The following is a 20,437-nucleotide window of genomic DNA, read 5'->3' as shown; positions in this document are numbered from 1 at the left end:
GACTCATACATTCTTCTCTGTCAGAGAACCCTCTCCTGGAGCTCATTAAAGACCAGTTTCATAGGGTTTATATGGTCCCAGTGTAAAGGGAGGCTGCCTCCTTGGAAAGCATGCGATGCTGATTTTCATTCCTTCTCCCTCCTTTTTCTGACTCATGGTTGTGAAAAGACAGCAAAGGGTTAAGGTATAACATAGATCTTCCACAGACAATGATGTGTTTGCTAACTGTCTCATGTCCTATTGGGAGTCCAGAATATCCAAGAATATAGTCGTATATGCCCCTTGCTTTCTTAGATCATGATTTTGAAACCAAATTTCTTATGTCCCGGTGTGGACTTGTTTCTTCTTCTGAAACAGAATTTTTCTCACTGCTTTATGTGGTGTCAGTACTAGAGGGGCCGCTCAGATAATGTCCAAGACATTGTCAGCCCCAGACAAGACCCGTTCTTGGCCCTGCCAAAGCTGAAACTGAGAGCCAGGGAGTGCACAGATCAAACCCCTCAGTCAACCTTCACTCAAATCTGAGGCAAACTAACAAAGATCATTCATTACTAATGATCAGGCTGCCTGGAAGAAGAAAACAAAAGTAAATACCTTTACCAAAAGGACTGTCATCTTCATGAGTCATATGCACAGTCATTTTAATGTATCTCTACAACTTTGAGGACCCATGCATATTAGGACATCAGGTAGCAAGAGGCAAAATTAATAAGTCAAACACTGCTACAGATGAAAATTTACTCAAGTTTTAAAAGAGACACATCTAAGATTAATTCTATGAAAGACACTTACATAAGAAGACATTTCATACATCTGAAAGAAAGTTACGCATGGTGGTACACACCTATATGAGATTTGAGGATCCTCCACTCAGCGCCAGCCTGAGCTACATAGTGAGACTCTATCTCAAAAAAAAAAAAAATATATATATATATATAATTATCTCAAAGGCATGAAACAGAAGTCAAATTTAAGGAAATATCTTTGCTTGATTTTTTCAAACATTTAAAAACTAGTGACCTATCAACATATTAACCCAAGAAAGATAGTCTTTGCAGGTGATTGCTAGTTTTGGTTAAAAAGTTATTAATACAATCTTGTGAGTAGTCCAAGTAGATTTCAGCAGTGAGACCAGTAATGTAGCAGTTCTGGGTGTGGGCCTGCTTTGTCAAATTGTTCACCACAAAGAACACATGCCAGTAAGCTTTCAAAATTCTGAGGTTGATCACCCAGATAACTAGGAAGTAGTATAAAGTGTTTGAGGACACACATTTTTTTTTCTTAGCACTAGATTCACATAGCCTAGATCTGGATTCAAACAAGTATGATATCACAACCTTGCAGGTTGAACTTGGAAGAACCTGATAATCAAAATTCTAAGCAAAAATTTTAACTGCAAGTACTTACAAAAAAAGGCCAGGAAGAAAGACAAGTGAAGTAACAATTCTTCATTGGACAATACAAGAATGTGGTCTCCTGGTAGTGGTGAAAAGTGACATTCTGAATAAAGACAAGAATTGCTGTGTATAACATAGGGCAGTGATGTTTGTTCTGAGGTGCTTTGAAAAACACAAAAGTACATTTACTTGTGTTCCATCAGCAGAACTTTTGGCTGGTTGGTATCATCCCAGACTGGTGATATGGGGATTTCCACAAAGGACTTTCTGCCCCAAAAGGCCACCATGTATGTCCAGTAGGGATTCCAACACAGAACTATTAAATGCCAGGGTAATGGGATCAAAGCATTGCCTTGGAAAACTACATAATGGGGTAATTCGGCTTCTCACAGTGCTCAATGAGACACTAGATGGAGCATCCATCTAGTTGTGTCAAAATTGAGGGGGTCAGGTTATAGCTTTCGTGTGATCCAGCTGATGCTGGGCAGATCACAGAGCAGGTAAATTACTCACTGTTTCTCCATCAGGACATTGAAAGACAGCATCAGGGGGTCTAGAGTACTCACCACATGAGTCCTGATCGTGAGGTCTTCCACTTTTAACTGGACACACTGCACACACACAGGGCCACATTGTTTTCCCTAAGATCCATTTTGTGCTGATGTGACTCCTCAGGGAATAGTTGCTGTCCTGCCAGGAAATGGTGGAGTCACAACCCAGCCCTGGATTTTCTGCGTGATTAGTTCACCTGGTCCATTGACATGGGAGGGGCTGGAGTTCCCAAACTTAAGTGGATACACTGTGGAGTTGCTGTTTATGATGGCACAACCCTCATCACATGACCCTTGTCCTAAGAATGCTACATGGCATCACTTTTACTTTGGGATTGACTTGAGAGTTTCATTATGCTCCCTCCACTGAAACTAAGGCAGCAAGGATGTCTTTCTCATCTTCCTCTGTGAAACTCACCCACCAGACCACCATTTTTATTACTGCTTTGATCTCATTCCTTGTTATAGATCTGTTTAAGTGGTACCTTCCTCTTGGTTCAATTTGTAGCCCATGTATGTCTAGACATTTCCATTTATTGCTTTGGGGTTTGTTTTTTTTTGTTTTTTCGTTTTTCTAAGACCTTGAGATGCACCTCAGAGTTATGCCGTTAAGTTCTCTCTGGTTTTAAATGTAGGCACTTGTAGCTACAAGCTTTCCTCTTAGCACTGTCTTTGCTATGTCTCAAATATTTTGGTATGTTGTACTTCCATTTTCATTTGAGTCTTGAAATTTTAGATTTCTGTTCTTTTTGCTTTCATGACTCATTAATCATTCAAAAATATACTCTGTCACCAAGTGGTTGAAAACTTTCTGTGGTTTCTTTTACTGTTAATTTCTAGTTTTATTTCATTTATTTGAAGTCTGCTTTTTCTGATACTGAGTATGGCTACTCCAGCTTTCTCTCAAGCTCCATTTTTTTGGAATATTATTGACCATTCTTTTATTTTAAGCCCATTTTTGTCTTTGCCAGTGAGGTGAGTTTCTTACAGGCAACAAATGGCTTGTCTTGTGTTTTATTCTAATCTGCTAGTCTGTCTCTTTTAAGTTGAGATTTGAGACCATTAACATTCAGAGTAATTACTGGAAGGTTTGTAGTAATCCCTGCCATTTTTTTGTTTTGTAGTGTTTGATTTTCCCCTACTCCTCATTTGCTTATCTTCTAGTCTTGTGAGGTTTGTTCTTTCCTGTATTTTCAGGGTTGCATTTATCTTCCTTTTCTGTGTGTTGAATTCCTTTAAAAATCACTGGCTGTGTCATGAATTGCTTTGGTTATTGTTTATAATGTTGTTTTTTTAAATTTCTCTTTCAACTATGAATGATAGCTTTTCTGGATATAGCTATCTAGGTTGGCAGTTATTTTCTTTCAGAGCTTGAAATACACCATTCCATGCCCTCCTGGGTTTTAGAGTTTCCACTGAGAAACCTGCTGTTATTCTGATGGGTTTGTCTTTTTTATATGTGACTTGACACTTCTCTCTTCCAGCTTTCAATATTCTTTGCTTTTTATAGGTACTGAATATTATAACATGGAGAGATTCTTTCTGGTCTTGTCTGTTTGGAATGCTAAAAAGCCTCCTAAACCTGGATGACCATCTCTTTCTCAAGATTTGGGAAATTTTGGACTATTATTTTATTGAATGTGTTTTGTTTGCTTTTGGGCTTGTACCTCTTCGCCTTATAATTCATAGTTTCATCTTTTGGTCGGGCTCCAGAGAGCTTGCATGTCCCATTTTTACTTTCTTATTATTTTTTCTTTATCATTATATGAATATTCTTATTCATCTACCTCATCTTCAAGCCCTGATATTCCGTCTTTAACTTGATCCAGGAAGGACTATGTAGTGTCAGGACTGAACTCACTTCATCCCTAGACCCACTGTCTTGTAGCCAAGAAGCAGACACCACTTTGCAAACAGAGGACCAGCCTGGTGGGCTAGGGAGGAGGACAGCAAACCTCAGTGCATATGAACTGGAGCTATCCCCTACATAGGGTAAAGCACAGGCACAGTGTAAAACACAGGAATGGAAAAGCTTCACAGACCAAGTCCTAACCACATCCCTAGACCAACTGGCCTTCATAATTTTTGTGGTGAGAGCTAGCTGCATGCCACTTTGTGTACCAAGCACCAGCCGAGAAAATTAGGTGAAAGACTTTAAACCTTAATGAGGATAATTTGTAATGAACAAGTAGCCAGAGTCCGCCATTCAGGTCAGGCCATTGGGGTGGGCACACTTAGTGGTTTCACTCTGATCCATAAGCTGAACACAGAGGCTCTTCCCCACTCCAGCTGTTGCAATACATGCTTGGAGCCAATCCATCCCCACCAGAGCCACTGCAGTGGGCTGTAGCTGTCCTACACCCATATAGTTGCTCCACTTAGAGGACATACTGCTACTCAAGAGGACCTGATCTGCCCTCTCCAGACTCTGCACCTGTCTGAGAGCCTTAATTGACTAGCAAACTCAGACTGCACCCAGTTAAAAATCATAGCCAATCCATGGACAAGAGGGAAACCATAATGAATACATCAGGAGAACCACAAACAGAATGCTGAGGCCCAGAGATTGGAGGATTTCATCTGCTGCACAGATGCAGAGCAGATGATATACACTCACATTCTCTCTCTTTTTTACTCACATGTGTATACATTGTTTGGGCCACCTCCCCCCTGCCACCCCCTCCACCACTCCCAAGCAGAACCTGTTCCACCCTCTTGTTCTCTGATTTTTAAAGAGAAAACATAAGAGATAATAAGAAAGACATAGCATTTTTGCTAGTTTGAAATAAAGATAGCTGTACAGAGAGATTCCTAACATTTCTTCCATGCACATGTGTATTATAATCACATTAGTTCATCTGTGTAGGACCTCTTCACTACTTCCCAGTCCCCTTCCCATAGTGGCCTCTACCAGTTTAAGATTATTATAATCATTCCTATAGAGTGAGCAGATTGGCTACATTCAAGTTTTAGGTTTCCTTCCCTTTCCCTATCCCTCCAGTGTGCATTCTCTGCTTAGGGTATGACCCATATCCAATAGTGCATTTGTTTTAGGTCTATAATGCACATATGAGGGAGAACATATGGTTTTTGGCCTTCTGAGCCTGGCTATCTTTGCTTAAGATGATGTTACCAGTTCCATCCATTTACTTGTGAATGACAAAATTCATTCTTATTTGTGGCTGAATAAAATTCCATTATGTATAAATGCCACATTTTCTTAATCCATTTGTCAGTAGTGGGGCATCTTGGCTGTCTCCCTAGCTTGGCTATTGTGACTAGCACTGCAATAAACATGGGTGTGGAGTGACTTTCTAATAACCTGAGTCACATTCCTTCAGGTATATCCCTAGGAGTTACAGTATTGCTGGATCATATGGCACATCAATGTTTAGTTTTTAAAGTAGCTGCCATATTGTTTTCCAAAGTGGTTATACTAGCATATGTTCCCACCAGCAGTGTATGAGGGTTCCTTTTTCCCAACATCCTCACCAACATTTGTTGTTGGTGATGTTCTATTTTTTTTTTTGGAAAGATTATATTTGTAGAGAAGAGAAGAGAAAGACTACATGGTGGGGCATCATGCAGGGGGACCCAGAAAACAGTGGTCACCTGGTGGTGTTCTTGATGATAGCTATTCTAACAGGTGGAATCTTAGTGTGGTTTTGATTTGCATTTCCTTTGTAGCCACAGATGGTGAGCACTTTTTCATGTGTTTTTTGGCCATTCGGGCTTCTTCCTTTGAAAAAGTTCTGTTTAGTTCAGTTGCCCAATTCCTTATTGGTTTATTGATTTTGGGGGAGTTTAGTTTTTTGAGCTCCTGTATATTCTGTTGTCAGTCCTTTGTCTGATGTATAGCAAACAAATATTTTCTCCCACTCTGTGGGCGGTCTCTCCAATTTAGAGACCATTTCTTTTGTTGTGCAGAAGTTTTTTAATTTCATGTAGTCCCATTTGTTATCTTTTCTCTTAGTTGCTGGGCCGCTTGAGTTCTACTGAGGAAGTCCTTGCCTATACCTATTGCTTCCAGAATATTCCCTGCTGTTTCCTGTACTTACTGCAAGGTTTCGAGTCTGATATTAAGGTTGTTAATCCACATTGAGTTGATACTAGTACAGGGTAATAGGCATGGATCTAGTTTCAGTTTTCTGTGGACAGATCACTTTTCCTAGCAACATTTGTTGAAGAGGCTGTCTTTTCTCCATTGTATGTTTTTGGCACCATTGTCAAAAATAAGGTGGGTGTAGTTGTGTGGATTCATATGTGGGGCCTGTATGCTGTTCCACTGGTCTTCATGTCTCTTTTTTGTGCCACTACCATGCTGTTTTTATTGCTCCGTAGTATAGTTTGAAGTCGGATATTATGATTCCTCAAGCATTGCTCTTTTTGCTCGGTATTGCCTTGGCTATTCATGGTCTTTTGTGTTTCCAAATGAACTTTAGGGTAGTTTTTTTCAATCTCTGTGATGAATGTCATTGGGACTTTGGTGGGAATTGCATCGAACATGTAGATTGCTTTTGGTAGTATTTAGTACAGCCATTTTTACTATGTTGATTATGCCAATCCATGAGCATGGGAGATCTCTCCACCTTCTGTAGTCTTCTTCGATCTCTTTCTTCATTGGTTTGTAGTTCTCCTTGTACAGGTCATTTACATCCTTTGTCAAGTTTATTCTGAGGTATTTCATTTTTTGAGGCTATTGTAAATGGAATTGTTTTCTTGTATTCTTTCTGAATCTGTTCATTGTTGGTGTATAGAAAGGCTACTAATTTTTGTAAGTTGATTTTGTATCCTGCTACATTGTTGAAGCTCTTTGTGGTGTCTAGGAGTTTTTGGGTGGAAATTTTTGGGTCAGTGAGGTATAGGATCATGTCATCTGCAAATAGGGATACTTTGACTATTTCTTTACCTATTTGCATTCCTTTTATTCTTCTTCTTGCCTTATTCCTCTGGTTAGGAATTCCAGGACTCTGTTGAATATGAGTGGGAAGAGTGGGCCTCCTTGTCTCATGCCTGACCTTAAGGGAAATGGTTTCAGTTTTTCCCCATTATGTGTGGTGTTGGCTATAGATTTGTCATATATAGCCTTTATAATGTTGAGGCACATTCCTTCTATTCTTAGGTTTCTTAGAGCTTTTATCATGAAATGGTGTTGAATCTTATCAAAAGCTTTTTCTGCAACTGTTGAGATGATCAAGCGGTTTTTATCTTTGCTTCTATTCATGTGCTGTATTACATTTATTGATTTGCCTATGTTGAACCATCCCTGCATCCCTGGGATGAAGCTACCTTGGTCATGGTGAATGATCTTTCTGATATGTTGTTGGATTTGGTTTGCTATTATTTTATTGAGGATTTTTGCATTGATGTTCCTTAAGGAGATTGGCCTGAAGTTCTCCTTTTTGGATGTGTCCTTGTCCGGTTTTGGGATGAGTGTAATACTGGTGTCTTAGAATGAGTTAGGCAGTGTTCCTTCCCTTTCTGTTTTGTGGAAAAGTTATTAGTTCTTTTTTAAAGGTCTGGTAGAATTCAGCAGAGAATCCTTCAGGTCCTGGACTTTTCCTTTTTGGGAGACTCTTTATTGCTACTTCAATTTCATTATGTGCTATAGATCTGTTTAGGTGGTTAATATCCTATTGGTTCAGTTTTGGATGGTCAGAAGTATCTAGAAATTTGTCCATTTCTTCAAGATTTTCCAATATATTGGAATATAGTTTCTGTTTTAATCTTAATTTTTTTATCCTTTTTCATTCCCTGACTCTATGGTTTTTAAAGGTTACACACACTTAAGAATTTCTCAGTGCCTGCATTTTTCCTAGGTAGGGGACTTCAACACCAATTAGCTCCAGTGTAACAAGAAAGGGGAGACCAGAAAAGAAACAGTCAGGCTGGTGTTCTGACAACAAGACAGGGGAAGGGGATAGCAAAGCAGAGAGATAAAACTTAAAAAAAATTGAAACATGAAGGTCACATAGCACCGGGAAAATGAAATAGCCAGTGGAGTCACATGCAGCCATATGTGGGTTGAGCTTTGCTTTTTGCTTCTGTAACCTGCTTGCAACGGTATATAAAGTGAGACCCCTTTGTTCTCGGGGCTCAGCCTTTGGACACAAGTCCTCTGGGTCTGTGCTGGCACAATAAACATTCCTTCCTGCTAATTTGCCTCAGAGTCTCCTATCTCAGCTCATAATTTCCCACAACAACAGTTCAATGGAAGCAAAAATCACTGTCTTCCGCCTAGCCTGCCAGGCTGGTGTTCCATTTGCTACATCATGTCAGGTGCACAACTTCTTCTTGCCACACAAATGCATGGTGTGTTGGGCTGTGTTCAAATAGAATGGAACTGTTTCCTCCTTTCTCCAGCCTCTATTATGTGTTTGAAGTTTTCTACATTGCAGAAAATGAGCAAAAGTGTGACTGCTTCTTTTCAATGACGGATTATTATAGTCAAGAGACTACCTTCTTGTTTTGAGAACCACTAGACCAAAAGACTTCCATTTGGTGTATAATTGGTAGGAACTGGAGGGATTCTTGAAGCAGCTGAATGAAATAAAATAGGTTTGAAGGCATTATTGTCAGTTCTGAGTTGGGAGAGGTGTAATAGCATGATTGTCTGCACTAGGGTAGGAGAGAAGTGGAAGAAGGAACACTTTTTACCCTTGATGGGGTCTTCTCTTGCATTTCGAGGATTTCAGGGCTTCAGGCTTCCTAGGCAGGTGCTCTATGCTTGAACTATACTGCCAGCTCTTTTAATTCTGCTTATTTTGTATAAGGGTCTTGTTTTCTGCCCAGGCCAGTCTGGACCACGATCTTCCTATTTTAGGTTTCCAGCATTATTTACCTAGAATGACAGATGTACTCCACCACAGACAGGTTTTTTCTCACTGAAATGGGGTCTCATGAATAAGTTTTGGCCTGAAAACACAATCCTTCCAATCTTACTCACATGTAGGTAGGGGTGACAGGCATGCATCCCTGAACCAAGCTCTTAAATGCGGGGGGGGGTGTCTCACTAACTTTTTGCCTGGGCTGGCCTTAAAGCATCATCCTCCCAATCTCAGCCTCCCAAGTAGCTAAGATTATAGGCATGAGCCATCAGTGGCCAGCTCTCTTGCAATTCTTGTGAAGCTGCAAGACATTTAGCATGGTCACTAGCTTTTCATCAAAAGGGATAATGGTGAACAGTATTTGGTGATCAATTCTCGATGAATAACTTTGTATAAAATCCTGTGAATAGATTCTTAGGACGTTTTCCAGAGAATATGGAGACTGTCTGTCTCTTGAAACACTCTGTTCTCTTATTTGGGACCTTATTTTACACAGATATGTGGTCCAAATCCAACAGGTTTGGGGAGAGTATGGGGTTATGAGAAATAGGGGAAAATGATGGGTGGGTCAGTGTAAATCCACTGTGGCACTTGGGAACTTCTGTGATGGGCAGGGTCTGTTGATGGTGACTCAGGGTTGTCACCTCATTAAAGGATGCTGCTGGTTATTCTGTTTGGCTTTTCCTTACCAATTGCCCTATGTACACTACTAACCCCACGTGGCACTACAAGCAAATATATATAGAATGTGCACCTTTGTCGAAAATACAAAAATGTGCTTTGAAAAACATTGGACAAATAGTCTTGCAAACTATTTGAGTGTGCTGGCTTTGAACTGCAATCCTCCTAATCTCTGCCTCTGGAGTAGCTATGATTACAGCCACTAGCACCTTGCAAGATATTTTATATTTCTTTTACAGTGCATGTCAGCTCCCCAACTTCCAGGCAAACACACCTAAGATTCCAGTGCCTGAACCTGAAGGGGTAGAGGGTTCTGATTTCAGCATCAATACAAATACTCGAGGCACATTGCTTTGAAAAAAATCATTCTCACTTTATGACTTACAGGTCCTGGATGTTTTGCTGCTACACATGGACAAGTGCATTAAGGGGCATTTGCAATCTTTTAGTCAATACATAATGAAAAGCAATGCCAGCTTCCTCATACCAGACATTTCACCAAGTTGACTGGAGTGAGCTGAGCAGCAACTCAGAGACCTTATTCTTCAGGCATGCCTCCCACTGTCTTCCCCCATGCTTGTTCCTTTTCACTGAGATGTTCTTTCACAGGCACACACTAAATGGATAGCTGTATAGCTAATCACACCTGAGATCGTCAATACCAACATCTAAGAGATGTTACCTACACTGGTACCTGGGGCAGGTGAGCTGTCACTGGGAGCTGAACTCACAACAGGTATTGCTGGCTGCACCTCCTGTCCTGACTGAGGATCACTGGGATCACAACTCAGAGTCATGGACGTCAGCCCATGTGAAGCCACTGATGACTGGGGAAACCACAGCCTGAGAGTCAGGTAGTACAGGGGGAACTTCAAGGTCAGTGCCAGGAGGTGATAGGTACTCCAGTGAATTCCACAAAACTCCCTTTCCCTGGGACAACCAGTGCTCTTTTCTCTGCAGTTCCATGTCCACAGCCCCTGCCTTCTTTCTACCCATACATCATACAGCTTCATATTCTCTCTCTCTCTCTCTCTCTCTCTCTCTCTCTCTCTCTCTCTGCCTTTACTCTTTTTCTGCAACCCCCATCCCGTGAATTTGGTGATGGCATGAGATAAATTTTGAGATTTCCAAAAGTGCTTACAATATATCTTAGTTAAATTCACCCCCTCCCTCATTCTCCTTTATCCCTCTTCCTCCATTCTTAGAATGGTCGCAACAGATCTCCTTTTTCATTTTCATACGTGAGTACATAATATTTCCACCATATTCAACCTCTTATAACCTTTCATTATTTCCTCCTCCTCCTGCTGGTTACTAACCCCAAGGTAAGACCTGTTTTCCCTTCCTGTCATCCATATCTTTCTTTAAAAAGTCATTTTTGTTTGTTTTACATTGACTTAAGCAAAATGCATGTGCAAGTATTATACTAGGCATAAATCCCACTGATCAATAAACAGCCACTTAAACAATGAAGGAAAAGAATGAAAAACAGGATATGCTAAAGTGAGGGCACTAACAGGAGAAGGAGGGTAAAAGAAGAAAGTAAAGAAGGTAAATATGGTTGATGTGCTTTCTATACAAGAGTGAATCCAAAAATTTTAACCTGTTGAAATCACCAGAAGTAGAATTAGGTAGAAAGGACAAAAATATATACATGGAAATGTCATAATGAAACTCTCTTTATAGATGTTTTTGAAAACCCAAAAATGTTTTTTGTCAGAAACAAAGACCATTTCATAATGACTACTATAATTTTCCCCCACCTCAACTCATGTTGATGCTTGGTACCCAATATGATGGTTTTGGGAGATTGACTTTTCAGTGGTAGGGACTAGTGGGAGTTAAATTTATGACTGGAAGCACCATATTTTTTGGCGGAGGGATTAGTGCCCTTTTCATGGGACCTGGTCAGATCTCAGAGGAGTGAGTTGGCTGCCTTGGAAGCAAGTTATTATAAAGCCTGGCACCTCTTCCTCAGTCTGTATTGTATATGCTCCAACCTTGTGATGCTATCGTCTATGTGGCCCTTTCCAGAATCAAATACTGATGGCATTGCCTAAGCAAGAGGACCTCAAAACTACAAGCGAAATAAACTGCTTTCTTTATAAATCGCCTATCCTTAGGTATTGTTATAGCAACAACGGCAAATGGACTGAAACAGTGACCATGACCTCCCCTGGGCCTTGCATCCTGCAGCCCAGGGCCATGCACACCAGCCCAGGTTTAGCTTCTCAGCACTTACCACCTCCATCCCACACAGAGCTCTCCTCCAAAGGACTGAAGGGCCAAGGCTCCCCCACCAACCTCCACACTGGTTGTTTCATCTCTAGTAAAAGTAATCCAACTCGTTTGAAGGCACTCAGTGTCCTGTTGTCCACATTTGGAGGACTCAAGAAGTTGATGAAATTTGATCCCTCCTCAAAGGCTGACTGTTTCCTCTACAACACTCATCTCCTCCAATGTCTGTGCAGAGCCCAGGCAAAACTCCACCCAAAATAATGGCCATACACCCAAATTTACACCCAAACTTATTGCACAAATCCCACATTTGCCAAATAGTACCCCTCAAAGGGAAAAGAAATCTTTCCATGTTAGAAATAAATCAAGAGAAGACTCACTTATGTATTTAATGGTGGATTGTCCAGGTGGGTTTTGAGTAAGTTTAATTTTTCCCTAACGTCTTCATCCTAATTAAGTCAAATGAGATTAATTAAATATTATTCTTGTTTGGTACACTCTTTAGACAGGTTTTCAAGGCTTCTTCCAAACACAAGGTGACTACTTGGGCCATGTTTTGTTTGCATACACCAGAGCATGCTGGACATTTTAAATTTAGTGCTGCCACTCTCTGTGCAAAGGAGGAGGACCAGACACTTGGGCTTTGCATTTCTCTTCCCACTTCAGTCTTGGCTTAACTTCATACACGGTAGTTCCTTGCAGAAAGGGTTCTTTGGTGAATTACTACCTTGTCCCAATGTTTATAAGTTAATAGTTTCAACTACTGACTTAAATATGACTTTTAGTAATTTGGTACTGTCCAACCCTCTTATAATCCTGCTCCTCCACTGAGAACTTTGAGCACTTCTTACTTCACACTGACCCCAACATGACTCAATGCAGAGGTATGCCCCAAAGCATATGCATTTCAGAAAGTTTGAACTTTATTTCTACACATATTTATATGTATGTGTCATATAGTATACACGGCTGTGTAACAGGTATTGCATTTGATACACACACACACACACACACGTAATACATACATAAATGATTTGCAGCACAGATAAGAGAAGAACTTGGTTGTTTCATTTGGCTTTTTTCATTAGGAAATGTCATTCCCTTCAGTATAAGAAATGGAGTTTACTTCCTCCATTTAACACCCAGAAAACTTACACTTTTCAATGCTTGTTGTCAACAAAAAAGCCCCCTTTTCCTTCCTAGGGAAGCATCTCTCCTACAAGCAGTAAGACAAAGGGCTTCAAGTCACTGCCTGTGGACTTGAATAGTGACCTCCTGAAGTGGTGTTTTTTGCTTAGTCCACCTGGTTTTGATTCTTCACATGGTCTAGGATCTGTCTTGTGTTCACACCAAAGTTATGAAGGTCTCTGTGGTAGCCTCCTTTCTCTGGCAGTAATAGCTCCAGAAATCTGGCAGGTATCTGGAGTTGCTATAAAGGAAAGAGAATGCTATATCAAACAGTGAATGAAGGACAGTGTTATCCCCATAGTACTAAAGAAGGCCCAAAGATACAACGGTGCTAATGACAACACGTCATAACCCCATAAAACTGTTCCACACCTATTGGCTGTCAGAATGACATATCAGTGATCACATTCTTAGTCAGATTCAGTAGTTCCTTACAAGACATTGTTTAAAAAGCTTCATGCAACAGACTATGTTACAAGACCTTAATGCAATGTGTTTGTTCACTGGGAAATTTTTCAGTATTATAAGTTCTAAGTGCTTTAATATTAGTATTTTTCAATCTGTTATATATAATCATAGCTGCAGGAATTGGTAGTTTGAGCGTTTTAAATCTATAACCTGGATTAGAAAATGCAAGTCTAATACGTGACTTCCCTTAAAAGCTGCAGAATGGATGCATACCTGTGTATATCCCACAGCCATGATGCACATCATGTACTGGAATTGATCATATTTATCAGTTGCTGCTTATTTCAAAAACGTGGGCTGTAAGGACTGAAATTGTTAAGTCATTCAATGTGCAGGAAGTATGCAGTCAAGTATCTGAGATCAACAGTATGTAGGCCAAAGAATGAATACAGTTTTGTAGTCAAATGCTACATTCTAGCTATGTTGATACATATGTTGTCTTATGTAAAAGAGTCTATTACTTGACTCCCTGATAACCGATCTCCCATTCTTCTTCAGAAAAATAAAGCTTTACTTTATGAGCACTATGTGTAATAAACTAGAACGTCCACCCTCTATGCAGCTAGGAATGGTTCTGGAAAAGAACTCCAGGAGACTCGATGGCTGTCTCATGCCTTTACCTATCTATAATACCGCACATGTAAAAAAAATTTATGCATTAAAGTTATGTTAAAGTTGGTCCAGATTTTGACAAAGTCACTAAAGATGCCAAGAAAATGTTCTAAAATGGTTTATTAGTTACTAATAGGAAAACCGATGATGGATTTGAAATTTATAATCGCTAACATGGGATCCTGGCCAGTTTACGGCCTTTTTAGTTTTCAGGGAGAAAAGAAATTCTGTGACTTTCCACACCTCCAAGTGTGTAGAATAACAGCCATCCTGTTCTTTAAAGTGGGGCTGGGCCTTTGTGGAAGCACCCTGTGCCCAGATGCCATCCCACATTCAGCACTACACACATGGTGGCCTTTCTTCCCTCCTTTCACCTTGTGACTTGGCTGTGGCTCTGACTGCTCCTCTCTGCCATCCTCATCCAAACCAGTCCCCCTCTGCTAGTGGCTTCTGACATCCAGGCTGAATAAACCCAGACTGCTGACACTGGGATTGTGCACAAATAGAGAGCATGTTCTCTAATGTCAAGAGTCCAGGTGCCAGAGAAAATAGCCACTCAAAGTAGTTGAAGGATTCCAACCAATAGCTATCTAAGTTAGTAATCAAGTTCTCTATTATTTTTTGTTTCATTTTGTTATGGCTTAAGCCATGCCTCTAGCCTTTCTGCCTTGGTTATTTTTGAGATAGGTTCTCATTATTTTCCTAGACTGATCTGAACTATGGTGCTCCTATTTATCCTTCCCATTTGAGCTGGAAAGACAGGCATGTACCACCATGTCCAGCTTTGTTGTTGTTGTTGTTGAGATGGGGTCTCACAAACTTTTTGCCTGGGCTGGTCTCAAACCAAAATCCTTCTACCTCCCAAGTAGGTGGAATAACAGACGTGAGCCGTTGGTGGCCAGCAATGTTGCTTATTCTTAAAAATAAATTTTTTGAAACAAGAGGACAGAATAAAGAATCAGCTTCTTACATCCTTGCTCAGTTCTTGTTTCCTTCCCGGTTTATGTTTTATTTTGATGTCAGTCCTGTGCATAGAACCAGGGCCTCATGCATGCTATGCAAGAGCTCTACCACTGAGCCACATGCCCACACTGTTTTAATTTACTTTCACAGCCCAAGCGGGTCAAAGGTCAAGACACTTCTGAGTTGGAAAGCATAGGTGCTCACCGCAGCCTCCTGGATGTGCTGCACTGTCTCCTGACCGTGAGCCCTTCCCCAGGCTCTGCTTCACACCATCATTTTCTCTTTGTTGAGAGGAATTAATTTAAGGACAGTACTCAATATATTCGACATTAACACAGTGTTGCTTTGAATGCTATATTATTTAGGATCCCAAAATACGTTCCTGAGCAATTAACACACTTTCCTTCCTTTTCTTTTATTGCAGTGCTGGTGATGGAACCCAGGGCCTTATACATGCCGAGCGAGCACTTTAGCACTTTCCCACTGAACTATATTCCCCAGTCCACCTCGGTTTCTTAAGGCAACATTCCTCATTTCACTAACTTGGGTGCTTACCATGGCCTGGCCACTGTGCTAGGTGGTAGGGCTAAGGTGGGCAACTTGTTTTAACCAAAGACTTAGTTTTCCACTAAATTATTTATGATGAGCAGACATAGAAGGGGAAAACCCTGCACCCCCACACCATGAATGATCACTTCCTATTTTTTTCATTTTCTCTCCAGTGTGAGGAATTTCATATTTGAGGTCACAGGAATGAGCAAAGACCTTCCACCTTGCTTTCTGAATACAATCATTGTCCACTGTGAATTTTGCATGTTTTGGAGGTGCAGTGGAATGTGTGATAGCTTTGCCTCATCGTGTATGTGCATAGGGTTGTGCGCCAATGTAAACTGTGTCATGTCAAAGAAGATTACTGAAAACGGTGAAGGCATTCCCGTGTTACTTACATTGATTGATAGGGTTTCTGAATTCATTCATGTCTTTCAAGAAGACTGAGATATGTGAATGCTTTGCCACATTTGCCACATTCCTAGTGTTTATTTACACCATGATGTCTTTCAGGTGCATAAAGATTACTAGAAACTAATGGAGGCTTTCCACGTTGCTTCCATCCATGGACCTTCACTCCATTGTGTATCCTTTCAAGGATTAGCAGAGCCTTGGGTTCAGTGTCGCTTTTCCCATAAGCATCACATACATAGCTTTTACGTGGTGTTAGTCTAAGCAGAGTTTCTTTGTTTACAATGTTCTCTGGAGTCTATTGAAAGTATTCACCACATTGAATACCTTGTTTATGTTTATGCAGTCTCTCCAACACTTCAGTTCTCACATTTCTTCTGGGATTCCTGAAGTCCTCCTCCATATTTTCTTTTTCTTCTACGTAGGACAGGTTCCTATAGATTTCTGTAGAAAAACCTATAGAGCTTCTCTGTAGTGCTTTTTGGGGAAGACTCCAAAAAGCCCCATTCTTCCAGGGTGAAGTTCACAGCAGCATCCTCAAAGGTCAGGGGCTCCATTTCCCACTTTTGATGTGTCCAAGTGACCTCCCTGAGGTCCTGCAGTCAGAAGAAATCACACAACTGCTGAAGCTGTGCAACCTGAGAAATTCCCCAGCAGCAGATGCAAGGCAAATATCTGAATCATCACTTTCTGAAGCAGGTCACACAAGCTGATCTGCCAGCTGCCTGAGGCTACAACCAGTCTTGGTTTTCATCCAAAATGTGGGTATTATTTACACGTGTGTAGTGGCAATGGCTACACTTCCATTCCCACCTCACACCACCGTCAGAGCAGCACTTCAGGGCACTGTTCCCATAACAAGTGTTTCCAAGGTTACCCAATATGCTTCATGTTTTAAGATTGGCCAACTATGGATTTCAAAGTGTCCCAATCTGGATTCCTGGGTAGTCACTTCTAAGGAAAGAAACAAATTCATGCTTCCAATAACCCACTAGCTAGGTAGAACATTTATGCAAAAATAACTTCCATCAACCCAGCAATGCGACTCTAAGATGAACTTATTATAAGGTGCACATAGAAACATTACTGCATGACGCACTCAAAATAGTCAAAATGATAATTTTATGATGCATGCTTTTCTTCACACTAGAAAAGGAAAACAAAACAGAATAGGCCACCTATTGTTCTAGCATTAGACTACAGTGCCAGTGGAGTTACAATTGAAGGCCGAAATCTTTCCCCCTAGACACACACTCCTACTTCCTCTTACAACACCAGTCTTGGGGCGCTCACTTTCAGGACTAAGAACCCCACCCCAAACTACAAGGCCTGCCCCTCTATCTAATTGTACTATCAACTATCTGCTTCACTGCCATGCCACCAGGAGCCCCATTATGCCACCTGTTTTCCCTACTTTATGACTCTCTGAGTCCTAGACACAGTTATACATAACCTCCAGGAGGGCAAACCTTTTTTGCCACCCACTCATTAACTTCCAGAGCCTAAAAAGGAGTCTGGAACACACATAGGCATGGGACCCAGTGATGGAAGGGCCTGTGTCGCAGTATCCACCTACCTAGTTAGGTTTCCACCTAGTCCTAGTCCCATTGGTTGACTCCCAAACCTTCTCATGATGGCAGTGCAGTTACAGGCAGGTGCAGAAGGCAACTGGGTTCACATGTGGGAATAGGTGCAAGGGATGAAGGTACAGGTAGCAGGAAGGGGGTAGACACTGGCAGAGGACCACTGCAAGTGGGCAGAGATGCTGTTATAGGTGGAGGTGTTTTTTTCAGGTTCAAAGGAAGATGGGAACCAGGCGCAGGTGTAGATAGGTGTGCATGCTGGGTAGCCCTCACGGATGGCTCCCTGGTCCCCAAGCCAACCCATCTTATACCCATAGCTTCCCTGTGCTTGACTCTGTCCCCACCCCCTTGCTGCCACATGGCTCTCATTGTGACCCAGTCCCAAAGCTCGCCTCCTTACCCACCTCACCACCTCTCTCCAGAGTGCCTCACAGAGTGTGGAGCCACAGCCCCAGGAGCTCACACCTCCTTCCTGCCTTCTCTTACCTGCCCAGCTGCCACTGCCAACAGTGGCAGGGGCTGGATCCTCTATGTGTGGCTCAAATACCCCACCATCCCTTGCCCTCCTCCCCTGTCTTGTGCCACCATGTCCATGGTCAAAAGTTTCAGATTTTGGAACATTTCACATTTGGGGTTTTCAGATTTTGTATGCTCAGTCTGTTGAAATGTGGTCAACTCTATGGACTTGTCTTAAAGCTGCAATTACATAGCAAACACATTAATTTATATTTATACTTAGGAGTCCTGAGCAAGGCTGGCCCACTGCCTTCTTAGCCACCTGTGCTCCTTTCCAAATCTTCCCCACATCTCCACATGAAGCTCCTGCTTCAGTGACCTCCAATCCTTCACTCACCTGACACCTCGCAGAAGTTCTCTCTTTCTCTCATTTTCCTTTCTGTGGATTAAGGCCTTGTAGTTAGGAGCACTTATCCATCCTTCCTGTTTGGCTAAATTATTGTGAATGCACATGTACTTCCCTGCTTCCTTCAGTGGTTAGAAGCTCCTTGAGGTCCTATCCCAGTCTTCCTCAACTTATCCTCCCAGTTCCCCACATTTGGAGGACTCAGGAAAAGTTTCTTGAAGGAATGAACACATTTAACAATGTTTGGCTTTACTCAATGCCTTTCTATTATAGGCACAGGTTACCTATTTCTGTTCTTGGCAACTTTTCAAAGTTATTTAGAGGGTAAAAGTCACCTGCCTTTGACGTTCATAATTCTAAAAAGACTTGTATTACTTCTTTAGTGTGTCCTTCTCTTTGAACCTTCTCCCTAAGAGCTATAGAAATTTTTCACGTGCTGTTTTGTTTTGAAGTGGTCCTGACACAAATCAGATTGAACATAACTTCCTGGTACCTGAGAAATTGGCAAGGGTCATTTCTTAACTGTCCTTGCTCTCAGAGCCCAGGGTTTTGTTGAGTGCTCACCTCCTCTGCTACTGGCTCAGGGTTAGTTTTAAATTAGTCTGAACTAATCATGGAAGTCCCAAAATATTTGCCAGGGAACAATTCCTTTTAGACATTAGCATGCCAAACAACCCTTGCTAGAGACACACAGAGTATGTTGGCTGGGTATTTTTTAAAAAAACTTAGCAAAGAAGGTTGAACTAAGACGTAGTCCCTTCCTGCCTCTTTATTTCAGTTGTGTGATGGCCAGAGCTGCTGTGGCCCTCTTCTGGCTATGACTATGAACCTAATTATGTAAGATGATCTTTACTGTGTAAGCCAGGCAGCACAGGAATCTATGCTATTATAGCCCAAGGCCCTCAAGGTAAACATACAGAGGTTCCCACCTTGGGACATGGACCAGAACTGTGGGGGAGCTTGTTAAATATGAGGGCCACTGGACCCAATGCCAAGCGAACTGCACCAGCACCCAAGAGCGCAGATGTATCCAAGGGACTCTGATGCGAATTGATCAAGGTTGAATTTGGAAGAATATGAGTGGGTTATGTCTTCAGAATGATGTGTTTTAAGCAGAAATGAAATTCAGAATTTGGTTGGGGGCACATCCGGTTTCAATAAACGTGCAACCTGTCCTGTTTCATCCATCTTCAAGGGTAACTGTTTTGAAGTAAACATGTATCCTAAAATTATGGTTTTGTTATATTTACCTGTGACTCATTGGTCTCTAATCTGTCCAAAATACATGTCCATCTCTATCCAAATTATTTCATATGTTAGTAGAAATTATCTTCAGGTTTGTCTCCAAATGGAATGCTAAAATCCCATACACTTAATGAAATTAGTTGGTAGAAACTTTCATTGTTCCCTGTTTGGTAAAAAAAAAAAAAATCACCTTCAATTTCTAACCAGTTAATATGTCTCCTCCAGAAATTGTTGAGTGTGCACACTGACCAATATCAGAGGCAGAAGTGATTTGGGTGGTGAGGTGCCAACCTAGTCTATATTATAGTTGATTATTTACATAATGATGCCTTTGAAGTTTCATCCATCTTCAATTCTTTAAATACATGCAAGTATTAAAATGAAACATAGAATCATAATAGATGTTATGGAGCTGTTTGACAAGGTGCCTCTCTGCCCATTGATGAGCACAATGGAGAACAACACTGAGAATGCTCCTGTGAGGGGATAGGCTTAGTCTCATTAGGAGATAAACCTGGACTGAGTCTATGAGAGTAGTTCTAAGCACTTGGAAATATGGAGACCAAGGTCTGGCTTTCAAAACATGTGTCTGTGCACCTGCACTCAATTTTCCATGCATTATCAAGCACTTCTGGAACCTACTGAATCCTTGGTAGTTGGCTTTGGCTGTAGACTAGACTGGAACACACTGAACACATTGGGCATGTTGGAGCCTGAACCTCCAGTCCAAATGAGGTGACACATTTAGTGCTTCTGTTGAGGATGGTGGTGGTGAGGAAAGCAGTCAAGGAGAAGCTATTAGGGAACTGTCTGGAAACTTCTTTTTTTTTTTTTTGCAGTACTGGGGTTTGAACTCAGGGCT

This window comes from Castor canadensis, chromosome X, assembly GCF_047511655.1.
Source record: "Castor canadensis chromosome X, mCasCan1.hap1v2, whole genome shotgun sequence".
NCBI classification, from domain to species: domain Eukaryota; kingdom Metazoa; phylum Chordata; class Mammalia; order Rodentia; family Castoridae; genus Castor; species Castor canadensis.
This window is presented reverse-complemented; position numbering follows the sequence as displayed.